The sequence below is a fragment of the Schistocerca gregaria genome, chromosome 2, assembly GCF_023897955.1.
Source record: "Schistocerca gregaria isolate iqSchGreg1 chromosome 2, iqSchGreg1.2, whole genome shotgun sequence".
Classification (NCBI taxonomy): Eukaryota; Metazoa; Arthropoda; class Insecta; order Orthoptera; family Acrididae; genus Schistocerca; species Schistocerca gregaria.
In genome coordinates this window covers 7,287,230-7,297,098 of record NC_064921.1, presented here as the reverse complement: position 1 = coordinate 7,297,098, position 9,869 = coordinate 7,287,230, and the positions used below count along the sequence as shown (strand labels likewise).

At 26.4% G+C, this 9,869-nt stretch overlaps 1 long non-coding RNA gene across 2 annotated transcripts in view; it reads right to left on the bottom strand.

Annotated features, from left to right (window-relative positions):
* Positions 1-9,869, bottom strand: part of LOC126336224 (uncharacterized) — a 59,416-nt gene that overhangs the window by 35,184 nt on the left and 14,363 nt on the right. The window contains exon 2 of one of the 2 annotated variants that reach the window (XR_007564921.1): positions 4,781-5,047. The exons of the other annotated variant lie outside the window; for it this stretch is intronic. This is a non-coding gene — a long non-coding RNA (uncharacterized LOC126336224). Of the gene's footprint in view, positions 1-4,780; positions 5,048-9,869 lie in introns of those variants that run through there. 2 annotated transcript variants of the gene reach the window in all.

Sequence of the window (9,869 nt, the reverse complement as noted above, 5' to 3'; positions counted from 1 at the left end):
TAGAAATTGTAGACCCAATTCTTGATACTACGTTTCATGATGTATATGCGTCTGGGTAGTCAGAGTATCGTCGAGGTATTCCTGCTAATCCTAGGAAGTGTTGAGGAAAGAATGTTAAATTTACTCCAATGAATATAATTGTAAATTGGATTTTTAATCATGTATTATTTATAGTTAATCCTGTAAATAGTGGATATCATTGAATGACACCTCCTATAATTGCAAATACTGCTCCTATAGATAATACATAATGAAAGTGGGCTACTACATAATATGTATCATGTAATACAATATCAAGTGATGAATTTGCTAATACTAATCCTGTTAATCCACCAATTGTAAATAGGAAAATAAATCCTAGAGCTCATAATAATGGTGGATTGAACTTGAATTTAGTTCCATATAATGTAGCTAATCATCTAAATACCTTAATTCCTGTAGGTACAGCAATAATTATTGTTGCTGATGTAAAATATGCTCGTGTGTCAACATCCATTCCTACTGTAAATATATGATGTGCTCATACAATAAATCCTATTAGTCCAATTGATAGTATAGCATAAATTATACCTAATGTTCCAAATGATTCAATTTTTCCTCTTTCTTGACATACAATATGTGAAATAATTCCGAACCCCGGTTGAATTAAAATATAAACTTCTGGGTGTCCAAAGAATCAAAATAGATGTTGATATAGAATTGGGTCACCCCCTCCTGCAGGTCAAAGAATGATGTATTTAAATTTCGATCTGTTAATAATATAGTAATAGCTCCTGCTAAAACTGGAAGTGAAAGAAGGAGAAGTAATGCTGTAATAGCTACAGATCATACAAATAAAGGTGTTTGATCTAAAGTTATACTTTCTGATCGTATATTAATTGCTGTTGTAATGAAATTCACTGCACCAAGAATAGATGATACACCTGCTATGTGCAGTGAAAAAATAGCTAGATCTACAGATGCACCCCCGTGTGCAATAGCTCCTGCTAGAGGAGGGTAAACTGTTCATCCTGTACCAGCTCCATTATCTACTATAGAAGATGTAAGAAGAAGGGTTAGTGAAGGTGGTAGTAATCAAAAACTTATATTATTTATTCGTGGAAATGCTATATCTGGTGCACCAATTATTAGTGGAACAAGTCAATTACCAAATCCACCAATTATAATAGGTATTACTATAAAGAAAATTATTACGAATGCGTGAGCTGTAATAATAACATTATAAATCTGGTCATCCCCAATTAGAGATCCGGGTTGGCCAAGTTCAGCACGAATAAGTATTCTTATTGATGTTCCTACTATTCCTGCTCATGCTCCAAATATGAAGTATAAAGTACCAATGTCCTTATGGTTTGTTGAGAATAATCATTTTTGCGGTAAGATGGCTGAATTTTAGGTGGTAGACTGTAAATCTACTTATGAGATGTTTTCTCTCTTATCATATTTAGGTCTTATATTCAATTATGATTCTAGACTGCAATTCTAGAGGTGTAAAATTTTACTAAGGCCTAAAAGATTATTCTTTTAATTATAACTTTGAAGGTTATTAGTTTGATTAACTTAAGTCCTTAGTATAATGAAATTAAGGTTGATGTTGAAATCAATCCTATTGTTGAAATTATTACTGTTATAGGAAGAATGATTCTTGATTTTTGGGACTTTATCTTTATAGATCACGAATTTTCTGTGTATGATATAATTAGAGCTGAGAATCTAATACGTATATAGTAGTAGAGTGTAATTGTAGTTAATACAACTATAATAGTTATAATAGTTGTTATATTGTTTTCTATTAATGATTGTATTACAATTCATTTTGGTAAGAATCCAAGGAATGGTGGTAGTCCACCTAAAGATAATAAAGATAAGAATATTATGAATTTAATTTCGGTTTTTATATTTCTGGCTGAATAAATTTGATTTATGAAAAATAAATTTATTTGCTTAAATAATAAAACTATAATTAATCTTAATAGTGAGTAAATAATGAAGTATAGTTCTCAGATGTTTTCTCTGACTGTTAATGATCTAATTATTCAACCTAGATGTCTGATTGATGAATATGCTAAAAGTTGTCGTAAGGATGTTTGATTTAAACCTCCTATTGCCCCAATAATAATTCTTAAGATAATAATTGTTCAAATAAAAGTTCTTAATTGAATACAATAAGATAAGACCATTATTGGGGCGATTTTTTGTCATGTTATTAATGTTAAACAATTATTTCATCTTGATGCTCCTATAACTTCTGGAAATCAGAAATGGAAAGGTGCAGCTCCAATCTTTAATAATAGTCTAGATCTAATTATTATTGATGGGATAAATTCTGTTTCCCATCCCATGGGATATTTTATTTGAATCAGCAAAATTGAAAATAATAATATTGTCGATGCTATTGCTTGGACAATAAAATATTTAATTGATGATTCATTTATTATTATATTTTTATTTCTTGTTAGGAGCGGAATAAATGAAAGTAAGTTGATCTCAAGTCCTATTCAAACCCCAAATCAGGAATTTGATGAAATGGACAGGATCGTTCCTATCATTAATGTTGATAGGAAGAGAAGTTTTGTAGAGTTGTTGGTCATTAAAAAGGAGAGGATTGATACCTCTATAAATGGGGTATGAACCCATTAGCTTGTTTAGCTTACCTTTTTACATTAAGGTGTATGATGCACGTTAGTTTTTGATACTAAAGGAGGTAGTCTAATTCTATCTTATGTAATTTTAATGAAGGTAATTTTATTTACTTTATTTACCCTATCAAGGTAACCCTTTAATCAGGCACTTCATTTATTTAATATATAAATCGAAAGTTTTTTTTTGAAATTCTTTTATGTATTATTTTGTTTAATTAGGATTAATTTATCCTGCTCATTTTATATATATATATATATATAATAAATAATTTATATTAATATATTACATTTAATTGAAATTAAAGTATTATAAGATCATCTTACCATTATCAATTGATTATTTTAATGCAATTATTTACCTAGGATTATAGCTACTTATGTTTTTAGCTTAAAATAGGTTATTATAATATAATATATATAATAATATGTAATTTAATATTTAATATTATTATAATTGGATATAATAAATAAAATTATTAATTTAAATATAAAATATTATAATTAATATAAATAATTATATTAATTATAATAATATAATTATGTAAATTATCTATAATTAGATTCTTTAACTAATATATATGAAAGTTAACTTAATATAAAAAAGAATTCATATTAATAACATATTATATTAAATTACATAATTGTATAAAATATATTTATTATATTATTTAATCTTTCTTTATTTATTAGTGAAAAGAAAGATTAAATAAGAAAGAATATAATACATTTATTGCTATACATGTTCCATATTAATCTTTAATTATATATAATAGAGAAGTTGTTGTGGTCATACATAGGGGCGTTTCTTTTTTTTTTGTTAATGTTTGTGGTTTTTTTCTTTTTTTTTCTTTAAATTATTTGAATCTTTTATTTTTTCCTGAATTAATAGATTTAAAATTTTCTTATTTTTTATTTTTAAAAGTTTTATTCTTGCTTGTTTATTCACTTTTTCTTTGTATTATTTGTAAGTTTTGTTAGACTAAATGTTCTTTTTGCAGTAATTTGATTTAATTATCAAGTGATTTTGGATTTAGCAATTGATTTAGTATCGGCATAATTCGTGCCAGCAGCCGCGGTTATACGATTGATACAAGTGAATATTATTGGTTAAAACAGTTGTTTATATTATTAGGGTTGAAATATAAATTTGTAAGGTGAAATGTTAAAATTTATTTGTGGCCCTTTTTATGAATCTGTGAAATTTAAATAATAAACTAGGATTAGATACCCTATTATTTTAAATGTTAATTATATTTACCAGGGTACTATTAGTTAAGGCCTAAAACCCAAAGAATTTGGCGGTATCTCATTCCATTCAGAGGAACCTACCCCATGATTGATAATACACGATTTACTCTACTTAATTTATTTGTTTGTATATCTCCGTTATCAGAGAATCTTTTTAGAGTTATAATTCTCAAGATTTATAATTATAAAATATTTCAGGTCAAGGTGCAGCTTATAGTTAAGAGGAGGTGGGTTACAATAGATTTTTGTTTATAACGGATTTGATAGTGAAATACTGTTAATGAAGGTGGATTTGATAGTAATTTAATTTATTTAATTTAACTGATATTGGCTCTGAGATGTGTACACATCGCCCGTCGCTCTCATTATTGATTATTCTATTTTATTTTAAAGTAGCTTCAATTTAGATGAGATAAGTCGTAACATAGTAGATGTACTGGAAAGTGTATCTAGGAAGAGTTTCAAGATATAACTTATTAGTAAAGTGTTTCATTTACACTGAAAATTTTTCTGTGCAAATCAGGATATCTTGATTATTTATTTTATTATATTTATTTTTTGTTTATTTAATTATTTAATATAAATAATTTTATTGTATTTTTGTCTTAGTATATTTTATAGAATTGATTTTTTAAATTATAGTTTATTGGTAATGTAAGTGTTTTATGAAATATTATTTTAAATTTTTTTAAGTAGATTTTATTTATTGTACCTTTTGTATCAGGGTTTATCAAAATTTTAGTATTTATTTTACTTGTCTCGATTTGGGTTGATTTATAAATAATTTATAGTTAATGTATCATAATTATTATTAAATTATTTATAGAAATGAGATGTTAATCGTTTCCCAAGATATCTAGTTTCTTAAGAAAAAATTTAATTTTTTAAAGTTATTTTTTTTTATTTAATTTTTTAAGTAAAAATATTAACTTATTTATTCTTTAAGGGATAAGCTTTGAAGTTAATAACCTATAATTTATTTTATAGAAATATAATAGTAAGCTTTAAACCAGCTATCTTTAAGATTACGTTTTAGTTCATTATTTTTTATTTTGATTTTATAAATATTTTAGGTTTTTTATTAAGATTATTAATTTAATTTTAAAATTTTTGTAATAATGATAGAATTAGTATATTTATTTGTATGAAATTTTTACCTTGTGAACTTATTATAAGGAACTAGGCAAAATTGATTTCCGCCTGTTTATCAAAAACATGTCCTCTTGTTTATATTTTGAGGTCTGGCCTGCTCACTGAGCGTATTTTTAAAGAGCCGCGGTATTTTGACCGTGCAAAGGTAGCATAATCATTAGTCTCTTAATTAGTGGCTGGAATGAATGGCTTGACGAGAAATCAACTGTCTCTTAATAAATTTTTGAATTTAACTTTTGAGTCAAAAGGCTTAAATTCTTCTTTAGGACGAGAAGACCCTATAGAGCTTGACATTTTACTTTTATATAGTTTTTTGTTTGTCTTTCTATATTTAATGATGATGTTTTGTTGGGGTGACATGAAGAATAGATAAACTCTTCATTATTATATCATTTATTTATGTTTGTTATTTTGATCCATAATTTATGATCATAAGATTAAGTTACCTTAGGGATAACAGCGTAATTGTTTTTGAGAGCTCATATCGACAAAGCAGATTGCGACCTCGATGTTGGATTAAGAAAAATTTTGGGTGCAGGAGCCCAATGATTAGGTCTGTTCGACCTTTAGATTCTTACATGATCTGAGTTCAGACCGGCGTGAGCCAGGTCGGTTTCTATCCTAAGATTGTTAATCCATATTAGTACGAAAGGACCATATGGTTAAAATATTTTTTGTTATATTGATTAATATTAATTTATTTACTATTTTGACAGATTAATGTGTTGAATTTAGAATTCACTTATGTAGATTTTTTCTACAAATAGTATTGATACTTTATGATTTATTTATATTTATTTTGAATTTTCTTTTATTGGTTATTTGTGTTTTAATTAGTGTTGCCTTTTTAACTTTATTAGAGCGTAAGGTTTTAGGTTATATTCAGATTCGAAAGGGTCCAAATAAGGTAGGTTTTGTTGGAATTCCTCAGCCATTTAGAGATGCTATTAAGTTAATTTGTAAGGAGCAGCCAATTCCTATTATATCTATTTACCTACTTTATTATTCTTCCCCTGTTTTTAATTTAATGATTTCTTTAGCCGTTTGAGTAATTTTTCCTTATTTAACTTATATGTGTTCTTTTTCTTATGGATTTTTATTTTTTTTATGTTGTACTAGATTAGGTGTTTATACTGTTATAATTGCTGGATGATCTTCTAATTCAAATTATTCATTATTAGGTTCTCTTCGTTCTGTTGCTCAAACAATTTCTTATGAAGTTAGTTTAGCTTTAATTTTATTGTCTTTAATTATTTTAATTGGTAGTTTTAATATGTTTGATTTTATAAACTATCAGCTTTATTGTTGATTTATTATTATTTCTTTTCCTTTAGCTTTAGCTTGTTTTGCTTCTTGCTTAGCTGAAACTAATCGTACTCCTTTTGATTTTGCTGAAGGGGAATCTGAGTTAGTTTCAGGATTTAATATTGAGTATGGTGCGGGTGGTTTTACTTTAATTTTTTTAGCTGAATATACTAGAATTGTCTTCATAAGAATGTTATTGGCTTTAATTTTTTTGGGCGGTGATTTTTATTCTTTTATATTTTTTATTAAGCTTGCTATTATATCTTTTGGTTTTATTTGGGTTCGTGGAACATTACCACGGTTCCGTTATGATAAATTAATGTACTTAGCTTGAAAAAGTTTTTTACCTTTATCTTTGAATTTTTTTATTTTCTTTGTTGGTTTAAAGATTTTATTTATCTCATTTGTTTAGTGAAATTTTTTGAGAAAAGTTAATAGAAGAGTTAAACTTCTAATTTTATGTTTTCAAAACATATGCTTTTCCTAAGCTAATTAACTTTATTCCTTAATTAATTTATCTCATGCGTTTGCGACATGGACATTAATTAAGAAATATGTGAAGTAAATAATTGTTAAGATTTGACCTGTTATAATATAAGGTTCTTCAACAGGTCGTTTACCAATTCACGTTAGTAAGCATACAACAACTACTATAATTCAGAATAAAATTTGATTAATAGGGTAAAATTGAATGCCTCGGAATGGTGTTTTATTATAAAATGGTAAAATTATTAAGATTCTAATTGATAAAAATAATGCAATAACACCTCCTAACTTATTAGGGATAGATCGTAGAATTGCATATGCAAATAGGAAATATCATTCTGGTTGAATGTGAACTGGTGTTACTAATGGGTTGGCAGGTACAAAGTTATCTGGATCTCCTAATAGGCAAGGATTAATTAAACATAGTATAATTAATAATGATGTTATTATTACAAATGTAATAGAATCCGTAAAGGTAAAGTATGGATGGAAAGGAATTTTTTCAATATCTCCATTTAGTCCAAGAGGATTATTAGATCCTGTTTGGTGAAGAAAAAATAAATGAATTGCTGCTATAGCAGCAATAATAAATGGTAATACAAAATGGAATGTGAAGAATCGATATAATGTTGCATTATCAACAGCGAATCCTCCTCATACTCATTGGACTAAATCTGTTCCTAAGTATGGGATTGCTGATAATAAATTAGTAATTACTGTTGCACCTCAAAAAGATATTTGGCCTCAGGGTAAGTCATATCCTATAAATGCAGTTGCTATAACTAAAAATAAAATCACTGTACCAATTATTCAGGTATGTATATATATATATAAGATCCATAGTAAATTCCCCGTCCTACATGTAAGTAAATACAAATAAAAAATATAGATGCTCCATTTGCGTGTAAGGTTCGGATAATTCAACCATTATTTACGTCTCGGCAGATGTGTACTACACTACTGAATGCTATTTCAATATTTGATGTATAATGTATAGCTAAAAATAGTCCAGTTACTATTTGAATTACCAAACATAACCCTAATAGGGATCCAAAATTTCATCAAAATGAAATATTTGTTGGGGCAGGTAAGTCAATTAAAGAGTTATTAATAATTTTAATTAAAGGATGTCTTAATCGTAAGGGTTTATTCATTAGTAATTATCTTATTTTACGAATAGGTCCCTGATTAATATTGGTGATTTTAACAACTGCTAGTAGTGCTAAAAATAAATGTATTATTATTATTATTGTAATAATGAATGTTGGTCTATTATATAATTTTTCTAAAGATATTGTTATTTCTTGATAATTGATTGAATTATCAATATTTATAGTTTCGGTGTTTTTGAAAAAGTCTATAAATATAGATATATCTAGAATAATTAATATTAATATGATAAATACTCACATTATTAATGTAATAATTATAGTGATTGATTTAGGCTGAAATATTTCGTTTGATGCAATTCTTGTAATGTAAATAAATAATACTAGTATACCACCAAGAAATGTTAAAAATAAAATATATGATAATCAATATCTTTCTATTATTGTTCCTGTTATTAATCCAACTAGGAAGGTTTGAAGGATAATAAAAAGCATTATTGATATTGGGTGTCTTAATTTAATAAAATTAATATTTATTACATTTGATAATGATATAATTATTATTTTGATCATTTCAGGGGTTAGTTTATTTAAAATACCGGTTTTGGGGACCGATGATGGAAGCTTTTCCACCTCTGAAGTTTTAAAAGTGGGGGCTGGACTTATTTCCGGTTTACAAGACCGGCGTTTTTTTTAAACTATTAAAACTAATGTTTATATTCTCTATTTTTACTTCTTTATTGATTTATTTTGCTGGTGTTTATGTTTTTTCTTCTAAACGTAAACATTTATTAATGGTTCTTTTGAGATTAGAATATATTGTTCTTTCTTTATTTATGTTAGTTATTGTTTTTCTTATTGAGTTTGATTATGATTATTTTTTTCCTGTTATTTTTTTAGTTTTTTCTGTTTGTGAGGGTGCTTTAGGTCTTTCTATTTTAGTTTCAATAATTCGTTCTCATGGTAATGATTTTTTAAATTCTTTTGGTTTATCTTTATGTTAAAGTATTTATTTATAACTATTTTTTTGATCCCTCTTTGTTTATTAAATAATTGTTGATGGTTGGTTCATTCTTTAATGTTTCTGTCGGGTTTTGTTTTTATAATTTGTGTTTATTCATATGCTGATTTGAATATAATTAGATATTATTTTGGTATTGATTATTTTTCTTTTAGTTTAATTTTACTTAGTTTTTGGATTTGTTCTTTAATAATCACTGCTAGAGGTTCAGTTTATTTAAGTTCATATCATTCTAATTTTTTTGTTTTTATGGTTTTGATTTTAATAATTATGCTTTAATGTTCATTTGCTACATTAAGTCTTCTTTCTTTTTATATTTTTTTTGAGGCTAGATTAGTTCCTACTTTACTTTTAATTTTGGGTTGGGGTTATCAACCTGAGCGTTTGCAGGCTGGTGTTTATTTAATTTTTTATACTTTGGTTGCTAGATTACCTTTATTATTAGTTTAAATTTAAGGTTTATGATTTTTCTAATACTTTATATTTTCCATTATTGGTTGATTTTGGTTCTTATTATTTTATGTTTTATGTATTTATAATTTTGGCTTTTTTAGTTGAGATACCTATGTTTTTGGTTCATTTATGACTTCCTAAGGCTCATGTAGAGGCCCCTATTTCAGGTAGAATAATTCTTGCTGGTGTTTTATTAAGGTTAGGTGGTTATGGTATTTTTCGTGTTATAAAGGTTATTTCTTATTTGGGTTTAAAGTTTAATTATTTTTGATTGTCTTTAGGTTTATCTGGGGGTGTTATTGTAAGATTTATTTGTTTTCGTCAGGTTGATTTAAAGTCTTTAATTGCATATTCTTCTGTTGCTCATATAAGAATGGTTATTGGTGGATTGATGACTATGAATTGATGAGGTTGTGTAGGTTCTCTTTCTCTAATGGTTGGTCATGGTTTATG